Source organism: Dipodomys ordii, unplaced genomic scaffold, assembly GCF_000151885.1.
Source record: "Dipodomys ordii isolate 6190 unplaced genomic scaffold, Dord_2.0 Scaffold32, whole genome shotgun sequence".
NCBI lineage: Eukaryota > Metazoa > Chordata > Mammalia > Rodentia > Heteromyidae > Dipodomys > Dipodomys ordii.
The window spans coordinates 16,098,673-16,125,646 of record NW_012267248.1 but is presented as its reverse complement, the minus strand read 5'-3'; the positions used below and the strand labels follow the sequence as shown (position 1 = coordinate 16,125,646).

Below are 26,974 nucleotides of genomic sequence, written 5' to 3'. Positions count from 1 at the left end.
AAGGAACCACTCAGTCACACAGCTTCATGAGGCCAGGAAGCATGTGAACGGAGACTCTACCCAATGGGCCTATTTTATTGTCCACCCTCTTTGTAACTAGTTCCTGATCCCAACTTTAGCCTGGACTTTTTGGGTGGATATGTGCCAGTCCAACTGGGAATATTGGAGGTTAGTGATTACATTCCAAGGCCATCCGGACTGTGATTCTGAATGTAATGAGACTTTGAGTCTTAAAAATACTGGGTTTGTGACCCTTTTCCAAGGGAAGCAATTTTGCCAATAACAGCCCCAAATTCCCCAAACAACACAGAATGATCATGATTCTCATTCTAATAACAGGAGCCATGCTACCAAGTGTGGCTATGGTTTCATAGTGGGCTAGCTTCCTAAGCAAGAAAATCTTGTTCTAAACCCAAATCTCTCACTTTTATCTTCTGTCTTTTGTCTTGGTTGTCTTTGGAATACATCTTTCAAATACCTAAATATGTTGCTTCCCTTTCTTTCTCTCTTCTCCAAGTTAACTTTTCTTGGTTTCTTCAATAACTGAATACTTGACACACTGTTGTCTGGCCTCTCCATCCCCTTGCTATGTGCACACAGCTCTCTGTATCCTTTCCCTAATGTATTTTCTTAATGGTCTTAATGTGGTCTAAGTACTGGACATGTCAGTGGAACTGTTATTGCTTTTTCTCTCAAGACCTCCACTGTCACTATCAAAAGATATTGTTAACTTTGTCAGAGAAAGATACAGAAACTCTGGCAGGACAAGAAGAATACTGTAAAAGAGGCAGGCTCTATGCTGTGGGATGTCTGAGGTGTGAGAGCAAAATTTCCAGAAAGGATCAAAGAAAGCTTCTTAGAGGAGATGACACTTGATTCAACAACAACTCAACAGACAACCAGGTGGGGACAGCGCAAGATCTTCCCAGGTAGTTGGAAAGGGATTTTGCAAACATGAGCTGCTATGAGAGACTATATGGCACTTCTCCTCTTTTTTGGGGGTAGGACATTATTTGAACTCAGGGCCTTGTACTTGGCAAGTGCACTTGAGCTATATCACCAGCACTTTTTGCTTTTATTTTTAGATAGGATCTCCCTTTTGCCTAGAGCTGACCTCAGACAGTAATCCTCCCCCTTCCACGTCCCACAAGCTTGCACCACCATGCCCACCTTCTCCTTTTTTTTCACTTCCTTTTTTTTTGTTCTTTCTGGACTTAGCTTTACTTTCTGATGTTTTTTTCTTCCAAGGCAGGGATACACGACATTCTCCTGTCTTAAGAAGTATCTGGGCTGAGTGTAGTGACTCACAACTCTAATTCCAGCTACCTGGATCACAGTCTGAGGTCAATCCAGGCAAAAGTGCAAGACCCTCTCTGAGAAATAAACTATAATCAAAAGACTGGGGTATGCCATAAGTGGTAGAGCCATTGTTTAGCAAGTACAAAGTCTCAAGTTCAATTCCCACTGTACCTTCCTCCCTCTCCCCCACCTGCCCAAAGAAGAAATATCTGTTGTATGGAGCTGAAAGGTTGTTATGTTCCATTGTTTCCTGTAAGTCTATGTGAATTTGCATTTCACAAATTGTACCTCTACCTTAGTGAACTATTTATTAGGGTAGGAAGACAAATGTCATTCACGTATTGAATGACAGCCAAGAAACATACACAGCCATGAATGAACATACTCCAGGGCTTTGGTGGAACTGGAGAGGGGTCTCTAACCCCTCTATCAGCTGACCTGAGTTTTAAATCAATGCTTCTAGCCAACAGTGTTTGAAATAAGGCCTTTCAGGATTTCCAACTTGCTTCTAAGGCTATCACTCACAAACTCTTCTCAAGGCAGTTTTCAGGCTGGAGGGTGGACAGACTTGGAGTCTTACCTTTGCAGGTAACAGTATGGGAACTGCCCCGTGTGATAACTCACACACCTGTCAAAGGTTCTCTCTTCCTGCTCCTTCTTTGCCTTTAGCCTCTAGCACAATAACTCAAGGCCTCCTTCAAACTTCTGGCAGGAGAACAAAGAAAAATACCTTTCAGAAACCTGTCCTATCAACGGATAGAAGAGACAACAGAGCTTTCAGTAAAGAACCCTAAACATCCCAGCAAAAAGTCCCAAACAACCCTGAAAAGTGAGAATAAAACTACCAAAAGCTGACAGAGGGTAACAAGCATTACTTCCAGCCCACACTTGTCCTTCTAAAAAAAGCCAACCAACTACTGAAAAAAACCCCTGAAATATATGAAATCTAACATCGTTAACATATTTCCTGTCCTCACATAGCTTGTAAAAATGTTTCTGAGCTATTCCCTGGCTCATTTACAACGATGAGAAGGAGCAAAAAGGAAATGCAACAGATGGTACGGAGGGAGGAAGCACTACCATCCTCTTTCCCAGTAATTTGTCTTCACAGTAATTTATCTTTCCTGGGCGAGATTTCAAACCGTTTTTCGGATGTACCAATGGCTTACTCCTGCTCAAGAACAATGCAGCTGAGGATCCTTTCAAAAGTGGCAGGTCAGAAGGCATGTTTACTACTGTTTTTGTTGTTTCTAAAATATCTCCTCAGCTTCAAGGCTCCCTCTTACCCTCCCCAAAGTGACTCCATGGGAGGATCTAATCTAATACTGATTCAGAGCTGACAGGTGGTACATGCATAATTAAAGATGACCTAACACAGAATGCTCTCATTCCTGGCATATTATCAGACACTTAAGCAAAGCAATTATCAGTAAGCAATCTTTTCTGTCAACAGAGATAGAGATGAAGCATTTCTTCAATTAAGGATTCTACAAGGATGCCACATATGTATGTATGTGTGTGTGTGTGTGTGTGTGTGTGTGTGTGTGTCTGTGTCTGTGTGTGTATGTATATATATATATATCCATCTGCATACACTTGGAAATATTTAGTTTAATATTACGTCAGCTCACTGGAACACTTTGACCATTCAACATCTGCCCGCCCCCCCCCAAAGGCAATTTCAAACATCAAAATTGGGACAATTCTGGGATTTTTGTCAGATCCTGATGAACTGAGGAGGAAATCTCTACATTTTTCTGCTGAGGTTCACAAATATACCAAGTCTCCCTGAAAGGCAAAATGTGAAAATGGATAGAGTTCACATTAAAGCAAATTCAATTAAAATCTCCCTTCAAAGCAGGGTTTTTCCCTCCCCATGCTTTGCCAATATCAGAAGGATTCAGAGAATTACTATCAAGCCTTAAAACAACTTCTTGATCCTAAGTGATTTAAGGATTTTTTTTCCTACTTGGAAGAAATAAATGTTATTTTTTCTTCAATCTGATAAGGGTCCTCACTAAATGGATGCATTTTCCATTTTGAGTGAAGGATGGAAAGGAGCCTGCACTTCATAATAGAGTACTGTGATGTTGGTTTTTTTAAAAATAAATTATAGTGCATGTGCTTTACATAAACAAATGCATTTTAGTTTTCCTTAGAACAGAAATTGCCTTAATTTTATAGTGAGACAAGTGACTTCCTTTTTATTTTTTTAAAGAGTGATTTAGGAGTTAATGGGTTTTTGAAGCCCATGTTAAAAACTGCCTTGCATGAGACAGAAGTTCACAACGTTTGTGGTGCATATTTTGCCACATTTCACAAGAGGTCTTATTGTTTCAATTCTTACATCCTATGTCATATGTGAACAAACGACTTCATTGTTCCCTGGATCATGTCTTCATAGGCTCTCCGGTGGTGGAGCTTTGTTGTTGTTTGCACTGATTTTTTCCCTCATCAAGCCAGAACAAAAGTCTCTTTTTCTGTAGCCCTGGGAACTCAGGAACATGGCAGTACGGGGAGCAGTTGTCAGTAGGAAACACCATAATAATGTAAGCAAAGTGCTAATGGTAATGGGTTGACTTCTGACAAGTAGCAGAACAGTGTCTTCTATCTAACAGACTCTAAGGTAAAGCAGAACAGAGGCACTAGCAGGCAATTAAGAACCACCCAGTACACTATCACTGTACCACAACACAATGCCTTTCAGATATGCTTCACTTGGAAGACCTTCCATTCAGAATATTATGGAGAAAATACCCACCACCTTTGGGAAAAACATAATCAGGTAGAGGGGAGATAGTGACAAGCAGGATCATTAATGGGAGCTTCAGCAGGACTCAACGCTCCAGTTCATTATATTTCTCAGAACTAAGAATAGCTTCTGAATGAGTACTCACAATTCTCTATAGACCTATTTCTCCTAAGGAGCTCCCCCTTTCTCCCTTTCCAATTTCAATGTGAGAAGAGGAAGAGTGTGTCGTGAGGAGGGTGGCGGGAACAAAGGAAGCTCTTCAGAATGGAGGGAATCAAAACCAGTTCCATTTCTATGCTGTCAAATTCTATCAGTATTCGACTCAGAAGCACTCAAAGATGGAGTCTAATAGCATACTGCATCAGGGGAGAAGTCACATGTGTAATGTGACAAACAATCAAATATGTGTAATTTCCCAATTGATGTCTAGATGAAGAGAAAAAATATATATGGATAAGGTACATTAAAGTGAACACAGAAAATGGAGGCATCCCATGTTTGTTTCTGCTGGTTGTGGGGCCTGAACTCTGGGCCTGGTGCTGTCCCTCAACTCTTCAACTCAAGGCTAGTGCTCTACCACTTGAGCCACAGCACCACTTCTGGCTTTTTCTGCTTATGTGGTGCCGAGGAATCGAACCCAGGGCCTCATGCATGCAAGGCAAGCACTCTACCATAGAGCCACCTTCCCAGCCCCATTCCACTAATCTTACTGAGGGAGAGAGTGATTTCCCACATGGTTGTATGTGCTTACAGTGAATGAACAAAGGCTTCAAGGTGGTCTATACATGCTTAACATGGCACAATGCTGACATTGTATGTGATGCTTCACACATAGATGTTATTTTACAACATCTTTTAAGGTAAGGATGCTCTGCATAAAATAGAAATATCAGCATTCTATTGTTGACCATGCTTTCTCCTGTCCACCCGTCAAATCTTCTTTTCTAAGGATTTGGCTTTGTTAAACTTTATGTTAAATAACTTAGACTGTAACTAAGGTTACAATGTCCTGACATGGAGAGGGCATTATTTTGGAATGAACGAAGTCAAATTTAAGCTGGATATTGGTGAGTAACACCTGTAATCCTAGCTATTCAGGGGTCTGAGATCTGATGATCACAGTTCAAAACCAGCCTGGGCAAGCAAGTCCATGAAACTCTTATCTCTGATTAAACACCAAAAATCCAGAAGTGGAGCTATAGCTCAAGTGGTAGAACACGAATTTTGAGCCCCAAAGCTCAAGGACAGCACCCAGCTCCCAAGTTCAAGCCCCAGGACCTATATAAACACAAAAAAGTCAAATCTAAGAGATAACTACTGCGGTTCACTTGTACTATTTGCAAGCCTTGTAAACACACTCTCATGTATTTTCCAAGCTATGTGGTTTCCAGAAATGCTTTCTAGATTAATTTCACTAAAGACAAAATATGTCATGAACTTTAAAGTGCATCACAAGTGATGCTGTTTCATAATATCTGTCCATTCAGAAGGAGACATTTACTTGCTCATTAAGAGTGTCTATGATTAATGCCAGAGCAGCTAGCATTGGCTTGTTCAAGAACTGGCATTTAGAGCCAAATTGGACAAGATGACTAACACATCTTCAGTGACCTAGAAGGTAGCAGTATAACTAACATACTTATTTTCTTCTGCCAATTCTTTCCTAGAGACGGTAAGACACATTAACCCATCAAGGCCTCACTTCATTGCAGGGAGATAAAAAAAAAGAAGTGGAAAAAATAAATTGTTTTCTCCTTAAGACACACTCTAGGAATCCACTGTTGTCAACTTGGAGTTCTTTTGCAAAATGCAATGTTATGTGCTGGTGCAGCTTGTTTCTCTTAGTGATGGAAGGTGGTGACAGGAAAGGACCGAGACACACATGTTCTTGTTCAGACTGGGCTGGAAAAGAAACAACTCAGAGGATGGGAATTAAATGCTCACAATGCAAGTGGGAGCATCACAAAAAGGAAAGAAAAGAAGGGCAAGCGTATATTGAACACCTAATATCATCCAGGTGTGAATGATAAAGAGGAGAATCCAACACTGACTAGTTTATACAGAATAACTTTCATTCATCTCCTAATGTAAGCTGTACCCTGAGCAGACACTATATTCTTTTTCATGCACATATCTGTCAGTTCTGTAAACCAATTAACCAAGGAAAATACAAAATCCTCTAGGTATAATGGAAGCCCATGACTTCCCATCCCTGCAGTCAGTTGTCCTGCAATACCTCCCTCTTCATGCTGACAGCCTCTCATTCCAACACAATGCCTTCAGGTCTAAGTAATATAATTTACTAGAGTGGGAATTCCTTCAGTACCCCATGCAGCCCTTGGTGACAGTATCATTGATGCTCCATGGTGTCATGGCCTGACACTGATACATCAGCCTTCATCCCTCGTTCACAGCAGAGCATGCCACTGTGCCTTCCACTGTGCCCTTTTTTGGTGAATGCACACAAATTTACTCCATTCAGCCCTAATTATAAACCGTGCTTGCAATACTCTCATTGGATTTTATATTTCTCATTCCAAATGCCAGTCTTATTGAAAATTCCAGTTTTCCTGAGGATTCATCCATTAGCGATAAACTAAAGCATTCTATGACTGAGTGCATTAAACCAACAATGTGGACATGCACTTAAAAATACATCATTAGAGTCAATCTCCAGTGCAAATGCTTCACATTATTCAACCAAAGGAATAATGAGTCTGGTCCCAGCCAGTGCCTCAAATTCCAAATGAGGGATAGGTTAAAATCAGCTCTTATATAGCAGGCAAAAGCACATGGTGTATGGATGGGATGCATTTCAGAATTTCTGTCATTCGTTATGAAGGTGTGGGAGGGAATCACAGCCAGAGCCTAATTTATCACCTTTTCTAGTCTATGATTTCTACAGAAACTTCAGTCTGCAGCAAAGTGTAATCAAGCTGGCAGAGATAATGGGGGGGGATGGGACTGAGCTGTATCTGCCATACCAGATGACTTTGAAAGTCATCTGGAAAGATCTGCTCAGTCTGAGAAGCATTCTTCCATTTTGCTCAGTAGAGAAAAATGGGTACAACAGCAGCAGCTGGATACACAGGGGGAAAGAAGACATGGTGGTAATAAAATACAAGTTTTTCTGGACAAGTTGGCAGGAGGCATGTAGACTGTAGACTGACAGCTCCTAACAACTTAACACCCAGAAAATGGGATGCTGCTGCTGAGACAGGACCTATAGTTAGCAGCAGTGGTATCCAGTACAAACATGATAGCACATATCATGAAAAGGAAAACTTGAAGTTATTTTTTTTTAAAAAACAGCAAGATACATTCATTGATAAAGTAAACCATCACTGTTTTCTATCTGTACCACATTTTAATTTCTTAGCTTATTGGTCTCATTTATCACTTCTTGTCAGGTCCCAGGTGAGGCAAAGTCAAGATGCTTTCACAATTTCTTTAATTTGATAAATGAAGAACAATATCCCAGGAAGGTCATGGAGGAGGCTGAAGGAAATATCTGATTTGAACTTCTTGCATCTAATTGTAAAGCTTCTTTTGTTGTTGTTAATAACAACAACAAAAAGACATGTGATACCCACAGCTATGACCTTACATTGGGAAAAACTTTGGTGGGCAAGCATACATTATATGAAATAGAAAATAATTTGCAAAAAAATAATGACAAGAAAGGCAACAGTTTTTTTTTTTTTTTGCCTGTCAGCATTTGGCCATCTCTAGGATTGAGATGTAACCAGAATCATAATAAATGTACCGTTTTCTGCAGGAATCTACACCACCATGGAGGCTAATTGCTCCTCAAATTTTGCTCATTCCCACCTGAAATATTTAAAACCTTGCTTGCTTGATTACAACATTAGCGCTCTCTCTTTGCTAATGTATACCAGCAGGTCCTACAATTAACACGCACAGATGTTAGAACTGAAATACCCATGTTTAAATAAAAAACATAGTGTGAGGATAAAAATAACAACATGCTCGACACAATGCAAGTCTGGAAAGGAAAGACAGGCTTATATCATATTCACTTCACTGCAAAATAAAAACAACCCCAAAATAGCATTAGTAGCCTAGAACCACACCATTCTACAAATGCTGGTATCCTGCTGACAAAGCAGCGGTGGATCAGAGGCCAATCCTTTGTTGGTTAAAACTACCAAATGCCCTGGAAATCTCCAACATATCCTTATGATGCAACAATACAAATAGGAATACTACCATCATCATTTCACAGAGTACTTGCTGGCTCTGTGCTTTATGTACCTTACCTCACTGAATCTTCACGATCATCCTAGGAAGCAGGTAGCTATCTTCTTTCCATTTTCAAATAAAGACACTCAGGCCTAAGAGAGGCCTAAGCAGATGTTAATCCAAAAGACAAAGCTCAACAGGTAGCTAAGCCAAGATTTGCTTGGGGTCTTTTTCCTCCCAAAGCTCGCATCTCACTTTAGCCACTGTGCCACACTATCTGACACAGTTAGATGAATGTGATTTGCTGTCTTCATTTCTCTGAGGCTTCTGGAATGACTGCTCTCTTGACTCATGTATTTCACAGATGACATCAAACCGAAAAGCATAGAACACTTAAGAGCCATTCTCATTCTCTGGAAATTGCTCAGCCAGGCAGTTGGTAGAATGGGACAGCACCATCTCTGGGATCACAAACACACAAATTTCCCTGTACATGCGGGTACTACCTCTCTTTAATGTTTCTTCTAGCCACAAACTGGCATGTTATCACTAACTGTGGTGGTAGTAGACTTATAGGCCAGATGAAGGGGAGTTTTTCCTTAGTTAACTGCTCCTCTAGTATCCATCTGTGTCTATAGAGCTACTACAGAACAGGCATGTGTTCACCCTTTCCTTTCCCACCCCTACATCTGCACGCACACGTTTTCCAATGTCTAAAGACCTTTCCTGACTGCTCTAGGAGATGACAAGAAACAATATTCTAACAATAAGCCCAAAAGATGAACTTTGTCAAACAGCATTTCCACAAGGCTATTACTTTTTAAAAAGAGACTCAAGGATTCCATCCTTCTCTGACACAATTTGTTTATGTATGAGTTGTGCCTTTCTTCCTTCAGAAGAGGAAATGCTGATAAACTACCACATGTAGACAAACAGTGCAAAAAAAAAACCCCAACACAACAACCTGGCTGCCTTTTGCTATTTAAACAGAGACATGTTTATTTCCCAATATACCACTACTTACCAGACAGATGCAAAGATGTGGGCAAACCAGTCATCAGAATTAACAGAGTGATTTTGCTTGCACTACATATTCTGATTTGTATGAATCTTATTTTTAGCTAGGCACAAAGGGCAATAAATGGAAAATCTTATTGTAACCGCTACTTTTTTCTGGGCCACCCACACGACTCCACCTACCATACGACTTCATAAATGTAAAAACCCAACTTAGGGTTTGTCCTAACAAGGGATGCAAAGTGGCTAACATGTGTGACATTTTTTTCCAGTCAGTGTTTGTACTTTCATTCTTTTTCTGTATCAAGACTTTCAGGGAAAACAAGGCTGAGTTATCTCTGAGCATGTTCAAGGAGTCTAGGTTGGTATGTAATTCAATGTACTACCAAGCCTACCACAAATCACATGTCAGACGACCTTAAGCAAACAAATGCGCTCCAAACTTTTCTGTCTATTGGGGATAGGCAACACTTTAATGTTTCCTTTTCAAACAATGATGACAAAATCAAAAGTTTTCTTCTAGTTCACAGAAACACAGCTTATACAACAGAGCAGACTCTTAAGAATGACTTTACCAAGCACAAACCAATAGCATTTGCCTTAAATCTGCTTAGATAAGGACAGTATTCCTTGTCCTCCCAACCTTCTGGGCATTCCCTCTGTTGGCCTTGACCACATTTTACCGCCCCACAGCTTAAAGCTTACTAAGCACTACCCCACACATCAAAGTGATCGCTGAGTCAGGAATCTGGTGTTTATAGACAACCTTGAGAGCAAAGAAGAAGAAAAGACTCATGGAAAGCATGTCCGCTTGGAGCACAGAGTTGATAGACAGTACATTTTGATTATTCACTCTCCTGGTTTTTAAAGAAAAGCTAGTGTTTTAAGGCCTCTAGGTACTCAAGAAAATGCTTGTTCTCCAAGCCTTCTGCAAAGAATGTCAGTGACTAATTTTTAAACGTCTAGATCAATAAAATAGGTAAGATACAAAAGAAGTCAATTCAGAGAAAAAAATCATTACCTGTGTGCTTGATCATTATCCAGAAAGTAGAAGAAATGTTCATTCATCCTCTGGTAGCTAACACATACCCAGCAGAGCTAAGATCTTCTTCAGACAATGCAGATACTAGAGCTAATGTGATGTCTCAGAAGATCTCTTTGGGGCTTTAATCCACTAGCGTCAGAACTTCTGATTTGTGTTGTAAAAACACAGGCAAGTAATTACAAAAAAGTGGGTCACACACCACTGAGAAACAACCACATCGTCCCCAAGTCAGACTCCAAATGACTGTGCTATGACAAAGTGGGAGGGGTCTAAACACAGTGAAAGCAAAACTTTTATGTGGTGAGAAGCATTTTAGTTTTCACTAGTTTAGGTTAGGGAAAGTTGATCTCAATGTCAACTACAAAGCCAACTAACTTTTAGTATGCTTTTGAAATTATATGCCAAATGTTGGCTGTTAATGTAATGGGAAATTAGCATACAGTGTCATAAACAATCTGAAGGAGAGTCTCAGGCTTAAATGATATGTCAACCACCTAATAGCTCATACTCTGACACAGTCAAGTGAGACGGACAAATGAAACCAAAGATAAAGAACCAAATTCTTACTATCCACTTTAGCAATCTCCTTTTCTGACGCAGGATCCAAGTACTGGATACTACTTCCCCACACCTGTACTCTATCAGTACATCAAGCACAATCACAAATATTTTCCAAAGTACCCGTCAACATCTGCGGGAGGACAGTAAAATAGTTACCTGAATTGCACCTATCCATTCATCTGTCTGTCACTCAAAAGCTTGAGAACTATTCAAGCCAATCCATACTAAATTCATACTACTTGAAGGACACAAAGGATCTGGAGGGCTGCAAAGAGAAGTCTCTGCTTTCAAGGAACTCAATGTCTTGCACTGCGATGATAAGATCTAGCTAGGACCAGTACCAACACAGGCCATTTGCTCAAACAAATTAATCTTTTAGCAGCCGCTTACTACATACTTCTTAATCTATTTACACTTCCCATATGAATCTCCTATGTTTTATCTGGATTTTCCCTCAGATTACTTTGGATAAGGATTAGGACTCATCTTCACCCTAAGTCCCAGCACTCTCTAAAGGAGATACAGTATGACAATGCTCTCTAAATTACAGATTCAGCATAACCCAGAGGACAAGCTTCACACCAGAATGATCTGAAGAAGTGCTTTCTTTGATGAGAAATAAGGATGCAAAGTTGAAGGAAGACTCTGGATCCCAATGTAAGAAGGCAGATACTTCAATGAAATGTTGTTGCCACACATTATACAGTTAGATATTGCTGAGTCTATGCAAGTATCTGCACAAGAATCAATTGATATAATTTGAAGGGAAAAAAAGATTGTCAACCAATAAGATGGCATCTGATGTCATCATTCCTAGGCTTTACCAAATTGTGCAATGTAATCAGTTCAGAATTGGTGCTAGAAGGCCTGGAAGTGTGGCTCAAGGGGTAGAGTGCTAGCCTAGCAAGCGAGAAGCCCTGAGTTCAAATTCCAGTACCACCAAAGTATGAGTTAATAGGTAGGCTATCTGAGGAGCCAGACTTATTTTCTTTTTTTAATAAGTTTTTTATTATGAAAATATTGTACAGAGGGTTTATAGTTACATGAGCAAGGTAATGAGTACATTTCTTATCAAGCATTGTTGCCTCCTCCTTTGTTTTTCCCTACCATCCCTTCCCTCCCACCTCCTTAGCTGCACCCCACCTCTCCCCTTCCCTGGCCCCTCCCCCCGCCTAAATTTGTAAAGTTCCTTTTTCAACATAGTCTCTTGTACATCTCATTGCTGCAATGGGTCCACCTGTATCCCTATTTAAACCATCTGTTTTTTCCCTTCCCCTCCCCAAGTTGTAACAGCATCAAATACAGTGAAAACAGGGATTATACTGTGGGGGAGGGACATACAAAGCAACAAAAAAATCATGTGGTACCTTAGAAATATATTAGAAACAATAGCAAGAAAGAAAAAAAACACTTGTGTCCTTATCTTGGGGTTCATTTTGCTTAACATCATCTTATCTGACCTTTTCTGCTTGTCTCAGATATATACTAGTTATTGCAAATAAGGGAAACCATGGGACCTATGTTTCTTTGGGCCTGGCTTACTTCACTTAATCTAATTTTTTCCTAGTCTTTCCGTTTCCTGACAAATGGGGCAATGTCATTCTTTCTGATGGAGGCATAGAATTCCATTGTGTATATATACCACATTTTCTTGATCTATTCATCTACTGAGGGGCATCTGGGCTGGTTCCATATCTTAGCTATGGTAAATAATGCTGCAATAAACATAATTGTGCTGGTAGCTCTAGTATGGCCTTGTTAGTGATCATTTGGGTAAATGCCCAAAAGTGGGATTGCTGGGTCATAGGGGAACTCTATGTGGAGTCTTTTGAGGAACCTTCATATTACTTTCCAATGTGGTTGAACAAGCTTACACTCCCACCAACCATACAGTAGGCTTCCCTTTTGCCACATCCCCTCTAGCATCTGTTGTTATCAGATTTCTTGATTATAGCCATTCTAACTGGGATGAAGTAGAATCTCAATGTTGTTTTCATTGGCATTTCTATTATGGCTAGAGAGGTTGGGCATTTCTTCATGTGTCTATTGGCCATTCTTATTTCCTCTTCAGAGAAGTTTCTTTTTAAGTCTTTAGCCCACTTATTTACTGGGCAGTTGTTTCTTTGAGGGTTTGTTGTTGGGGGATTTAATTTTTTGAGTTCCAGGTATATTTTAGATATGAGACCCTTGTCTATTGTATGGCTAGTGAAGATCTTCTCCCAATCTGTGGGCTTTCTATTGATCTTGCTAGCTATGTCCTTTGCCATGCAGAAGCTCTGCAGCTTCATGAAATCCCATTTGTCCAATCTTTCTTTGATTTGTTGTGTTTCTGGGCCTCTATTAAGAAAATTTTGGTCTGTGCTAAGAAGACCTAGGCTTTCTCCTATTCCATCCTTTAATGTTTTCAGGGTGTCTGCTTTGACTCCAAGGTCTTTGATCCATTTGGAGTTGATTCTGATGCAGGGTGATATATAAGGATCTAGCTTTAGTTTTCTACAGGTGATTAGCCAATTTTGCCAGCACCATTTACTGGACAGGCTGTCTTTCTTCCTTTCTATTTTTTTTAGCTTCCTTATCGAAGATTAGGTCTGTAGATTCATTTCTGGGTTTTCTTTTCTTTCTTTCTTTCTTTTTTTTTCAGGTCCGGTCATGGGGCCTGAACTCTGAGCCTGGGCGCTGTCCCTCAGCTCTTCAGCTAAAGGCTAGCACTCTACCACTTGAGCCACAGCGCCACTCCCGGCTTTTTTCTTTTTGCTTATGTGGTGCTAAGGAATCGAACCCAGGGCCTCATGCATGCAAGGCAAGTGCTCTACCACTGAGCCACCTTCCCAGACCCATTTCTGGGTTTTCAATTCTATTCCATTGGTCTTGAGGTCTGTTCTTGTGCCAGTACCAAGCTGTTTTGATGTTTTTTTTTATTCTTTGCTGTTATACTACAGTTTATACAGAATAAATATGTATAGTGATGTGTCACCTAATAAGGTTTCAACCAATGATGGACACCATATCAAAGCTTATATGGTAGCTGTTTAAGTATATATTATGATATTCTCCAAAAGACAAATTAGCTAATGACACAATTCTCAGAACATCTCTGTTATCAGTCAACCCATGACTATATTACTTTTATGATATGTAAGACAAAGCTATTTCTGTTTTGATAAAAGAGAGCACATATTTTCTGATTCTGGTTCTTTGTAGAAATTAATTAATATAGAGGAACCAGTCTAAGAATCTGGGTGAGTGACAAGGCATGGGTCATGGGAAAAATACACTAGAGATAATTGATTATAGCTTATAATAAGGGACTCCAAGGACTTCATAAAAATCCTGCTACCCTGAAAGACTGCAAATACTATTCTGGGGGAGAAGAGTAGGAAGGCCAAAATGATCTCCCATTTCTGCACTTTCTGCCTGCAACAAAGCTGCATGTGCTGAAATCCTCTGAGTAATCAGTAGAGTGGGGTATTCTTGAAGGTCATGATGTTAGTCTCCTAGGTTAAATCAGGGCTCAGAGCAAAGGTGTTATTTCACTAGTGACAAGTACTTCCACAAAAAAAAAAAAAAAAAAAAAAAAACAACTCCTTAAAAAAAAAAAACAACAGAGGGGAAGGGAAGTAGCAAAATGCTGAAGCCAGGATACAGGTTGACCCATTGTAACAATGAGATATACAAGACACTATGTTGAAAACAAACTTTACAACTTCAGTGGGGGAGGGGGGAGTTGAGGAGGTGGGGAAGGAAGGAATGGTAGGGGAAAACAAAGGAAGGGATAACAAGGGGTAACAATGCTTGATAGGGAATGTATTTATTACCTTACTCATGTTAACTGTAACCCCTCTATACAGTATCTTTACAATAAAACATATATATTAAAAAATAACAGATTGGAAATTAGAATAAACTGTAAGTCAACTGCAACTGATATATGGTAGGCAGTTTTGTAACAATCCAGCTTTGTCTATTTGGAGATTCTCAGGGAATATTATTTGAAAGTTATGTTTTCTACATTAACGTATATTTAACATGTTGACAACATCACTCCTGTCTGGACTGTAGCTAATAAAAATTAATTCTGATGATGCCATGAATAGAACATAATTGTGAAACTGAATCTATTACAAATAATATCACACCTTCTTCTTGTAAAAATCCAGAACAGGCTTTAATAATCACATACATAGACAGGAACTGGTAGTTTACCCCTACACTATTACTTACTCAGTAATCTGAGATCTGAGGATCGAAGTGGGAAGCCAGCTTGGGCAGGAAACTCCATAAGACTCTTCTCTCCAAGCAAAAGTGGAACTGTGTGTGGCTCAAGTAGTAGAACACACTAGTCTTGAGCATAAAAGCTCAAGGACAGTACCCAGGCCTTGACCTCAAGACTAGCACACACATACTAAAAAAAAAATCACATAAATAATTCTCAAGTGACTACAGAACCTAAATATATAAGCTCATGAGATTATTTTGTTACTTTTTTGGGGGGAAGAGTAGGGCTTAAACTCAAGGACTCACTATTTAAGCCAGGCCCAAAGTCCTTTTTACTTTAGTTTATTTTTCAGGTAAAGTCTCATGCTTTTGCTTGGGCTCCCTCAAACCACGATTCTCCCATACTTACTTCCCTCAAAGCCTACAAGTATGTGTAACTGTACCTGGCTTTATATGTTATTTTTATTATTATTATAAAGGTGATATACAGAGGGACCACAATTATATAAATCAGGTAATGAGTACTTTTTTTGGACAATGTCACCCATTCTCTCACTCTCTCCCAGTTTTTTCCTTCTATCCCACTCCCAAGATTATAGTTCATTTTCAACATAGTGTATCTGTTATTCTTAAAGTTAATTATAGCATAACCTTCAGATTATTTCTGAAGCATACAATGAAATCTAATGGTTAAACTCTGGTCCTGGAAAGGCAATAGAAGGCAAAATTTGCATAGTTTCTCAAGAAGAAAAAGAAAAGAATGTTGTACTTTTCTTTTCTCAGTGAACAGTTTTAGAATCTTCTTAAGGTCTGAAAACAACTACAATGAAACCTCAGCTAAAAGGACTAGTTGAGAACAAAAAGAATTTTTGTTGTTGTTGTTTCAATTTCCTGGCTGACACCTAATAAATGTTATTTTGTTGAAGCACTTTCCACAGCAGTTTCTTTTCCTAATTATAAAACATTTAACCATTCTCAGTGATTCAGCAGGTCAATGTCACCAGCTATAAATATCACCCAGTGTGTATTTCTCATACACAGAAAACCAAAGTTATCTTGTTTTTGGAGCCATTAGTTCTGAAAAAGGGAAGTGGGGTATGTGTGGTAAGGTGGGAGGGGTGGAGGGGAGGTGGGGTGGGTGGGAAGGGAGGGTGGAAAGTAGGAAGCTTAGTTAATTCAGGGTCTGGGAAACTGAGTTCCAGATAGCTATACAATCAGTAAATGCAAAGCCAGTGTCTGAAGCAAGGCTCATCTGACTCTTAGGAAATATGAGGGTCAAAAAGGACACCCCAGGGGGCTCCTCTACCTTGTATCATTTTACTTGGGTAATGGTCAATTTCCTAGTCTTCTCTGGGGGAATCTGTATGACCAAACAAAACTATGGCTCCTGAACTGAGGTGTGCTTACTTGGATTAGATTCTATATCCATGCCTTGCTGCCAGAGTTTGAGGTGCTGGGACCACATGGATGCCAGAGATGACTATGCCCTTATTTTGTTCTCCCTTGGACTTTTTCATCTGAATTTTCTTTTCTATAAACATTTTAATTGGCTGAGAGCAGGTGACTCATCTCTGTGATCCTAGCTATTTGGGAGTCAGACCTGGAGGATTGAAGTTTGAAGCCAGTCCTGGCAGAAAAGTCTTTAAGGTTCTATCTCCAATTTACCAGCAAAAAGCCAGGCTGGAAGTGTGGCTGAAACAATAAGGTACCAGCAAGCACAGAGGCTTGACTTCAAGCCTTAGTAACAATGAACATGCGCACACACACACACACACACACACACACACACACACACACACACACACACACACACACAACCACTTTAATTTCTTTCTTTAAAATTTAAATGTTATACCAATTGAGTCAGAAACCTTTTGCTTTGGTCTCCCACCTACAGGAAAGCATGAAGCTTTTTTTTGTTGGTTTTGGTTTTTTTTCTCAGCAGGTTTGGAAAGTTCAATGTGAGAACCAACTAGATTTACATATGTTGTCCTTTAAATTCATGACTTCATTTTATGCCTTTTTTTGGCTTTACCATTTTCTTAAGCCGAATTTACATGTGTATGAGTATGTACATATGCATACATACACACATATCTTGATATGTTAAAGAAAAACAATTTAGGATATGGTATTGAATCCATGGACTCCTATATACTACTCCAACATCTTGTCAGCCTCAAATCAAGGCCTGAAGACCATGGAGACCTGAAGCAAACATGGCTGTTGGCCTGGAGAGAATCTGCTGTTATTCTTCAAAGGCAGCATTCTGGAAACAGAATAGAAGGAAAAGCCAAGAAAAAAAGGGTCCAGTAGGCTAACCCAGAGGGTTAGCATAGACTCAGAAGATTGCAGGTTGCTCATTGATTTGTTCTATGATTTACGGGCACACAAATACATAGAAATTTGGAGGTTGGGAAAAATCTTTCTTTGTTGGAGAGTATAATGAAGCATCAGAGATGTTAGATGCTTTGCAACAGGAGAACCAGCTGCTTGTTCTTAGTTTCCTGTTTCTCCTATACTGTAAACAGTGCCAAGTCTACAGTCCCTCCTTTCTCCCTACATACCTGCCTCTACTGAGTGAGGCCATTAGGAATTACAGTCAGGCACAAACTCCCTAACTCTGTCTAAACAATGCTCTGGGCATACACTGGCATATGAATACAATTCAGAGGTGTTAGATCAGCCCAACTATAGGAGCTCAGGTGGTACCCCACTACCCAGCACAGGTGGCTGGCTACATTCTTCCCTCTACCCCAGTAAGGCATGCTCCTCTAGGTGGCATTTTTCTTGAGACTAGATATTTATGATAAATTTCTGTGATGGATTACAATGGGTTTGTCCTTACTCTAACAGGAAACACATTCCTAAGATGGATGTATCCAATTCAGCTGATGCTTTATCTTTGCAGGTGTGAAGAAATGGAGAGGGAGTTCAGGCTCTGCTCTTACTCCCCGCTTTCAAGATGTAACATTGCTATCAAGCACTAGTTATTATTGAATTGATTTTTTTAAATTGTGGTAACAGACATAAAATGTATCATTTTAATCATTTTAATGCACACTGAGGTGATGTTAAGTACATCAAATTGTTGTTCAACCATCACCACCTTTTATTTCTAAAATCTTATTTTCATCTTTCCAAATCCAAATTCAACATCTATTAAATAATACTTTCCCCAATTTCTCTGTTCCCTTTTCCCAGCAATGACCCTTCTATTTCCTGACCCCACCAGTCTGACAATTCTAGGTACTTCATGTAAGGGAGAACATTTAAAGAGTTCCCTTTTGTGTCTAGCTGATTTTATTCAGTATCTTCAAGGTTTACCCACATGGTGGCATGTGACAGAATTTCATACCTCTTTAGGCTACAAAATATTCCCCAGTGCGTACACACCTCAGTTTTGAGTCCATCCATCTGTTGATGGACATGTGAACTTTCCCCTCCTTTTGATTGCAGTGCACACTGCTGCTATCAACAGGGAACACAAATACCCATTTAATTCCCTGCTCACACTTGTCTAGGGTTTCTACCCAGAAGTAGAATTTCTGGAGCATACTATATTTCTGTTTCAGTGTTTTCAGATCACCATACTATTTGGACTTCAGTTTTATAAAAACAATAAACTTTTCAGTTTTAGGTTTACAGCAAAATTGAGCAGAGAGTATAGCGGTTTCTCATATAATTCTGTCCCCCTCTTCTCCTAACAGCATCTTTGTTTTTGGTGGTATTGAACTTTGCTAGGCAGGCACTCTATCAATTGAGCTATGCCCTCAGCCCTAGTACTCAGTTTATGGAGTCTCTGACAGGGGTAAGGAAACATTTTTTCTGCCAAGGTCCATTTGGATATTTATAACATCATTTGTGTGCCACACAAAATTATCAAAACAGGCAGATGGCTGTGACCGGCTGACACGAAGTATATAAAAATATAGTCTGTCTGTAACATATCAAATAATTATTTGGAGGCCTTATGATGTAGTTCCTAGGCCAGAAGTCCCCTACCCCTATAAGCCCTTGGTAACAAAGTGGTCTTTCCAAGTGTACAGGGAATGATCTAGGCAGGTCCCGCCTTGTCTAGCTAGCTATCAAAGCCCAAGATTTACCAAAGGAGGCACAACAGCCTTCTTCACAACAGCCTTCCTCCTTCCAGATCCGTGGGTCTGACAAAGCACAGCCTACCCACAGAACAGTCTGGTGTGTACATGTGAGATTCACAGGATGGCAAAGCAGAGGTTTTGGATCAGAAGTGTCTGATCTAAGCCCCTTCTTTCTCTTCCTGCTGGATATGCCTCAGAAACTGACAATTTTCCCTCCAAGAATGCTGTGCAGAACAACTAGCAGTGTCTGACAGACATGCTAAAGTTTGCAATGGTGGAGTAATAGATAATTACATCACTTGCAACCCCGTCAATGCTGTACCATCTGACTTGTTCCTTGGGCAACCGCAGAGGATAGCTCTGGGTACATTCAACCAGGAATCCTCTCATCACTTGTCATTTTTTGTCTTGCTTTACTGCTCTTAGGAGTTTATTTTAAACATGTGCATTTAAATCTATCTCCAGGATATTTTGGCTTCATACTATTAATGTTGATGCAATAGATAAGTTCCTTCATTACATAGTTACTTGGCAATTGCTTTTTTAACAGTGGTTATTCTTAATTCTAAAGTGTTCTAATAAAAGAACTATAAATTCAGAATACTTCTTTGAATGATAAAATGAACACATCCAAGTAGAATATTATAAATAACAGATTTAAATGCTCAGCAATTTCCAAAATATTTCCTGGACTCAGATTGATTCAATAAAGTGAAAGAAAAAAAATGTCATTTACAAATCCTACAATAAAAGCTCAGAAACTCACTAAGTACATGCATACTGATAGGCATGAAAGTACACTTTAATGTACCTCCACATGTCCAAACGTGCCATTGTTTTAACGATTCTCCTATGTTTTCTATTACTGCGGTACAAATGCTCTTCATAGATAGGCAATTAGCCTGTTTGAAGGCAAATTTAATAATAGCCTATCCCCTAAAATTTATCAGTCCCAAGAACCCCATAAAGCAGTGGACTTGCTGACCTGAGTTACTTATTGGAGGTGTGCCTCCCTTTTGTAATTGAAGTCACATTTAGGTGGATGAGGGAGAAATAATACTTTGCATGATATTTTCCCAACCCAGGGGAAAAAAGGTTTTCCCCTGGAGTGTTACCGAAAAGCATAATGAATGCACCTGTAAAAGGACTATAGCTATTCATTGTCTGTGGCTGATTACAGCAGTTATCATATATCCTGAAAAACACAGAATATCTAGTACCAGCAGGGAAGGAAGAAAGCTGTCATGGAGTTAGGGCATCTTCAGTATGGACTCTCAAATATGAAGGAAGGTATAGAGAAGATGTTACATGTTGATGTTCTGCGTAAAGCATTCTCTCTCTCTCTCTGTGTGCGTGCGTGCGTGCGTGCGTGCGTGTGTGTGTGTGTGTGTGTGTGTGTGTGTGTGTGTGTGTGTGTTGGTACTGGGACTTGAAAAGTCAGGACCTGGGCACTGTCCCTTAACTTCTTTGCTCAACACTTGTGTTCTACCACTTGATCCACAGATCCACTTCTGGCTTTTTGGTGGTTAACTATAGTCAAGCATTTCATGGGTTTTCCTACCCCACTGGCTTTAATCTGTGATCATTATATCTCAGCCTTCAGAGTAACTAGGATTACAAGTGTGAGCTGTCAGAGTGAAATGGGTGCTTCTTATCTAAGGGAGTTCTTGAACCAGCTACTTTATCATAACTTGGAAACTTGCTTAGACAAGCAAATTCCTAACCAGCACACAATCTACTGAATGAACAGTCCTGAGCCTGAGGCTCAGTAGTCTTTCCTGTAGCAAATATTCCAGGTGATTCTGATGTGGGTTAAAGTTTAAGAAGGTAGGAGTTACCAGGTGCTGGTAGCTCATGCCTGTAATCCTAGCTACTTAGGTGGCTGAGATCTGAGGATCATGGTTCAAAGCCAGCCCGGGCAGGAAAATCTGTGAGACTCTTATCTTCAATTAACCACCAGAAAACTGGAAGTGGTGCTGTGGCTCAAGTGGTAGAGTGCACACCTTGAGCTGAAGAGCTCAGGGAATCACTCAGGCCCAGAGTTTCAGCCCCATGACTCACTCTCTTTCTGTCTCTGTCTGTCTGTCTTTCTCTGTCTATCTGTCCGTCTGTCTGTCTGTCTCTCTCTCTCTCTCACACACACAGAAGTAATGAGTTAAGAAATTACCATTATTCAGATTCTAGCTCTGGAAGTTGTCTCAATTATAACTCTCCCAATACTTGGTTAAAATAAAGGTAATTTGTGTGTGTTTAGCTATTTGTTACTATCTCCTAAGAAACTATATCTCACTGCTTAGTTAAGGAAGAGAAATCTGAATAAAAACTTACATATAATTTTCCCAGGTCCTGTCCTGGCTTCGAGTCTTAGGATGCAGGGAACTGGATGAAGGGAGAGATGAGGAGGCCACAGCAATCCATTCAGACATGGACCCCGAAGCTTGACAGGGCAACCTTGTGATAGATTAGTGAGAGTCCACCTAATCAGAGAGGAAAAGTTGTCCATTATGAGAGTAAACGTTGCCAAGTGACCAGTCCCCCTCCCTACTGAAATTTCTTGACACATTCATTCTGTACTTTATAGCTTCTCTAGTGACTTACTGTGCTTCTGGCTATGTGTCTCTTGAACCAAGCCACGCAAACAGAATCTACCCAAATAGTCCAAGGTACCAACACTTGGGCACTACCAGGTAGAAAGCTCATTCTTGAGGTGCTTCCTTTAGTAAGCATCCCTCACCCAGTCCTCTCACTCTCAGAAACTCAAGGGCAGCTTAGGGACAGGTCAATATTCAGCCAGTTTCCTCCATTTCACCTTGGGAATGTTTTTTCTTCCAAGTTGGAACATTACCATTCATGTGGCTCTTAACTAGGGAAATTCAGGAAGTCAATGATTCACTTGTAAATTCTGTCTAAAGTGAGATGGTCCTGTTTCTTTTAAGACCAGTAATATATATTTTATGGTAATTAATTCATATAGGCTTATTATAGAACGTGTGGACATTTTTTAAAAGAGGGAGAAAAAAAGAGCAAAAGTAACCTTGACACCAATAAATCACTAATGGGGGCTGGGAAGGTGGCTCAGTGGTAGAGCGCTTGCGTTGCACGCATGAGGCCCTGGGTTCGATTCCTCAGCACCACATAAGCAAAAAGAAAAAAGCTGGAAGTGGCGCTGTGGTTCAAGTGGTAGAGTGCTAGCCTTGAGCTGAGGAGCTAAGGGACAGCGCCCAGGCCCAGGCCCACAATGGGACCCCCCCCCCCAAAAAAAGAAAGCTTCCTTTCCCAATAAATCACTAATGATATTTATTCAGATTTATAATCCCTTCTCTGGAACCCTTAAAGTTGGATATGCTTCAGAACTGAAATTATTTTAGATCCTTTTGGGGGCCAGTGCTGGGACTTCAACTCAAGGTCTTGAGATCAATCACTCTACCACTTGAGTAATGCAGCCATCCCTTTTTGCTTTAGGTCATTTTACACACAGTTTGTTTTTGCCCACAGCTGGCTTCAGATCATAATATTTCTAACCTATGCCTCAAGTAGTTTGGGTTACAGACATGAACCACCACACCGGGCTTTTAGTTAAGACAAGGTTTTACTAACTTTTTTGCCCTGGCTAACCATAAACTATGATCCTCCCAATCTCCACCTCCTGAGTAGTAAGTGTAAACTATTGTGCTTGGATATTTTAGATTTTAGAATCTATTGTGATACACCCACAATTTATCACATATTATCCTATCAAAGTCTGGATCAGCACTCAATCATCAGACACATTAAATATCTCTGTGCAAAAACAGGGGCTTTCTCTTATGTGTTTTTATCAAGTTTTCACATCAAAGAGGTTACAAAAATGAAAGAAAGCAAAATAAAATTTTAAAAATTCTGAAACCTTTTGCATTTAGAATTGTGGATAAGGGATTATGTACCAGGATTCTTTTCAGATACACAAACATACACAAAACTTTTCTGTACATTTTTAATGTAATTAAGTACTAAAATGTGAGTTATAGGAATTTTCCCATTACTAAAAATTCTTTGAAAGCATACATTTTCCTGTGTGTGTAATATTATACTCCATAGAAATGCATTCTGTTGAACTAGTACTCTCATTTGGAGAAATACAGATTGTTTTTATGAATTTTATTGCAAGCAACACTTGAGGTACATATTTGAATATCAGCTTGTCTGCTTCACTAACTTACTAGTTACCAGCGTTACTATAGGTGCAGAAAGACACCCTCATACTTCACAGACCTTTACAAAGTTCTAATCTAGTTAGTAAATTTAGGACATTTTGTTGACTTTTCTTAAAGAAGACAGAGCAACTTGCTGATTTCATGTAAGAGAGAAATGGTGTTAATACACACTTATACCAAGTGACCCTCAGTAGGCCAGGCTGAGTCAGGTGTGAACAAAGGAGAAGCTGTGGCTTGGGTCTTAACATAGAAGGAGTAGAGGTAAGGTATAGAAATAGTTCACATATTATCATGAAAGGAAACCCCTTGATACTTTATGGTTGAACATTCAGCTTCTGGAAAACAGAGGCCCTGTTCATCCCTCCCTTTGGGTGTTGTTTGACAGTTTGCTGTTCCTCAGCAAGGCCACAGAGAGCAGATGAAGTTATGAAGATGAATGCTCAGACTTATTCGTAAAGATGGTCAACCCACATGTCCACTATGCTACTATGTGCATTGTCTCATTAGATGCTGAGTGCACTGGCACAAAAATGGGCAGCTGGCACATTGAAGAGTACATGTTCACTGATCCTTACACCACACTGTTTGGTAGCCTCAGCTTGAGAACTTCAAAGATCTTCTCCAGCCTTGTTTCTTATTGTCATGATGATTCCAGGTCTGACTATAAATCACCAACTTGACCATTCCATGATTTGTCAGCACCATCTACAGACTCTAAAAATGCAGGAAATATAAGGTAATAATAATTCTTTTGGAGGTGCTATATTGACAGGAAAGAGGCCATATCTCTTAGAGCATAATTGAGAGGCAAGAGCAAATAGCACACACAGTGGAAAGCAGGAAGTCACAGACACTGTAATATGGTAATAAAACAAGCACACAGGTGTATTCTTCCCCAAGGTGGCTATAGTGAAGATGGCCAAAGCAAGTTTCCAAGTTCTTTTCCATTTAGAGAGTCTTCTAATTTGGTATAGAGGATGCCACAGTTTTCATAGGCTAATAAAGGCTGACTGAAGAAATATTCCCTTGTTATACATCATGAATAACCTTAGTCATTCAGTTGAACTGCATTTCTCCCCACAATGGTATTTTCCAGTTAGATTGATTTAGGAAAAAAACTTTTAAAATCTTAAAGTGGCTCACTAGACTATTCTTAGGAAAAAATGAGTAATGACAAATGGTAATAAATTTAAAACAATTTGGTGGTATTGGGTTTGAATGCAGGGCCTCCTGCTTGCTAGGCAGACGCTCTACTGCTGAGCCATGCCTCTGGCCATTTTTGCACTGGATATTTTTGATATAGAGTATGAATTCCTGCCAGGATGTATGTCTGGACCACAATCAGCCTGTTTACTTTAGCCTTCTCATTAAAGCTGAGATGATAAGTGTGTGTCACTATACCTAGCTTTCCATTGAGATGGATTCTCATAGTCTTTTCTGCCTGGGTTGACCTGGAACCTTTCAAGTAGCTTAACCTTTCAAGTAGCTAAGATTACAGGCATGATCCATAAGCACCAAGCCGTTTTCCACTTCTCAAAAGTGAGCTAAATTGATCATTCACAATCATCCTACCTAAAAGTATGAGTTGTTTCTATTAAAGCAATTCAACAAAAGTCCAAAGATATATAAAGAAGTGGACCATTTCCTTCTTTGTAGCTCCTTGTTTTAGTTTCAGCAGCACTCTTCTGATACTTAGGTGTCAAAGTGAGTAGAATGCCTTATTTTTCTTTGCCATAGTCAGATATATGATTAGTTTTGCGAGCATGCAAGGACTATAGAGTATGAAAAGTAAGCTGGTTATAGAGAAAATGACTTGCCAAACAGAATACTTTGTATTTTCAAATGGGTCTAATTGCTTGCAGGAGTACAAAAATCAAATCACCATTAATGACACCAATGCTTATCAGAAGCTCTCTAGATACTCAAACCGTACAAGCAGCATTTGTAAAAAGCTAATTACAAATTTGGATTCTCTCATTTAAAAAATATTCTTGAAAGCAGCCCACTTCTGTTTCTGTGTTGAACCAAAGTCTGTGCAGCTGGCACATTATCAAAATAAAAAAAATAATAAAATGCATCATTTGAATAAAGTCATTACTTTCAGTGTCACTAAATCCTGAACTGTGAAATGGCACAGGCTAAAAACTAGTAATGCCACATGGTTATGTTATTTTACTCTTACAAGAGCTATACTTTTCCAAGCCATAAGAGATATGGACCTGTTGGCTCACTGAAACTTTCTTATGTTGGCCTGTCACTCATTCACTACCTCTGAGCCTGACACTTCCCATCAATCTTGTGAGGATTAAATGAGAGTGTATACAAAAGTGTCTTTCTTTTGCAAGTTATAAGACATAAATTTTTGAACATAATTTTCTTTTCACTAATGGCTTTATGAGGCATAAGGTAGTCAATCCCCACTTCATAGTTAAGGAAAGTGACAAAAGAAGATATGGCAAATAAATGTACCAAGATAGGAGGTGTGTTTTTGAATGGACTACAAGCAACAGCTAAGTAACTCTTTGGGATTCATTTTCTTGGCAAAATGAGGGGGTTTGATGAGATGATCCTCTTTATGGTTGTTTCAAAGGACAATAGGTCAGCATCTGAAATTTGGGCATGGCAGTGATAGGGAAGTCTTTGGAAAGACCCTGAGTGCTCACACTTCATGCCTGTATGCTTAGCAATTCAGGAGAGTAAAACCTGGAGGATCTAAGCCAGCCTTGGCAGAAAAGTCTGGGAGACTCCATCTTCAAATAACCAGCAAAAGGCTGGACTGGAGATGTGAGTTAAGTGGTAGATCATCAGCTCTGAGCAAGAATACCAAGCAGTAAGAGCATGCGACCCTGAAAAATCCTCAGAAAGTGGTCCCTCTTGACGGTCAAATGCATCCTAAAGTCAAAGTCAATTTGTAGTGGTGGTTCAGAATCCTTGAGTAGCCTACCACTGCCTGGGATGGAGTAGATACTAACTTTCTAACTTTGCTGAAAAATATGTACAGTAATGTCCAGTGCTTCTGAGACACAAGAAAGCAATATTGGAGAGTTTAAAACATCAGGTCATTATTTACGCATAGATCTATTACTATTTTAACAACCAGTGTAGCCAAAAGAAAGTATACCAACTGAATATCAGTCTAGCTAACAGTCTGCTTGGCTTTCAGTCTCAAAGAGATAGTTTTTTTTCCCCTGTGTACTACCCTTTCTTTTTTTTTTATTGTGAAAATACTGTACAGAGGGGTTTCAATTACATGGGCAAGATGAGTACATTTCTTATCAAGCATTGTAGCCTCCTCCTTTGTTTCCCTTCCCATCCTCCCCCCGCCCCCCAAACCTCCCTGCCCCCCCCCGCAACAAAGTTGTAAAGTTCGTTTTCTACATACAACTTGTACATCTCATTGTTGCAATGGGCCCACCTGTATCCCTATTTAAACAATTTGTTTTTCCCATTCCCCTCCACAAATTATACCGACATGAAATACAGTGAAAGCAGGGGTTATACTGTGGGGGAGGGACATACAAAGCAACAAAGAAATAATCTTATAAATGTGTAGAAACAGTCGCATGAAAGAAAAAAAAAACATTTGACT

General features: G+C 39.7%; 1 protein-coding gene across 1 annotated transcript in view; it reads right to left on the bottom strand.

Moving 5' to 3' along the window:
• The window catches only part of Bach2 (BTB and CNC homology 1, basic leucine zipper transcription factor 2), a 351,502-nt gene that overhangs the window by 125,710 nt on the left and 198,818 nt on the right, over nucleotides 1-26,974 (bottom strand). Inside the window, exon 3 of the mRNA XM_013016732.1 lies at nucleotides 21,521-21,669. The gene's annotated coding sequence lies outside the window, so the exon portion shown is untranslated. The remainder of the gene's footprint in view (nucleotides 1-21,520; nucleotides 21,670-26,974) is intronic.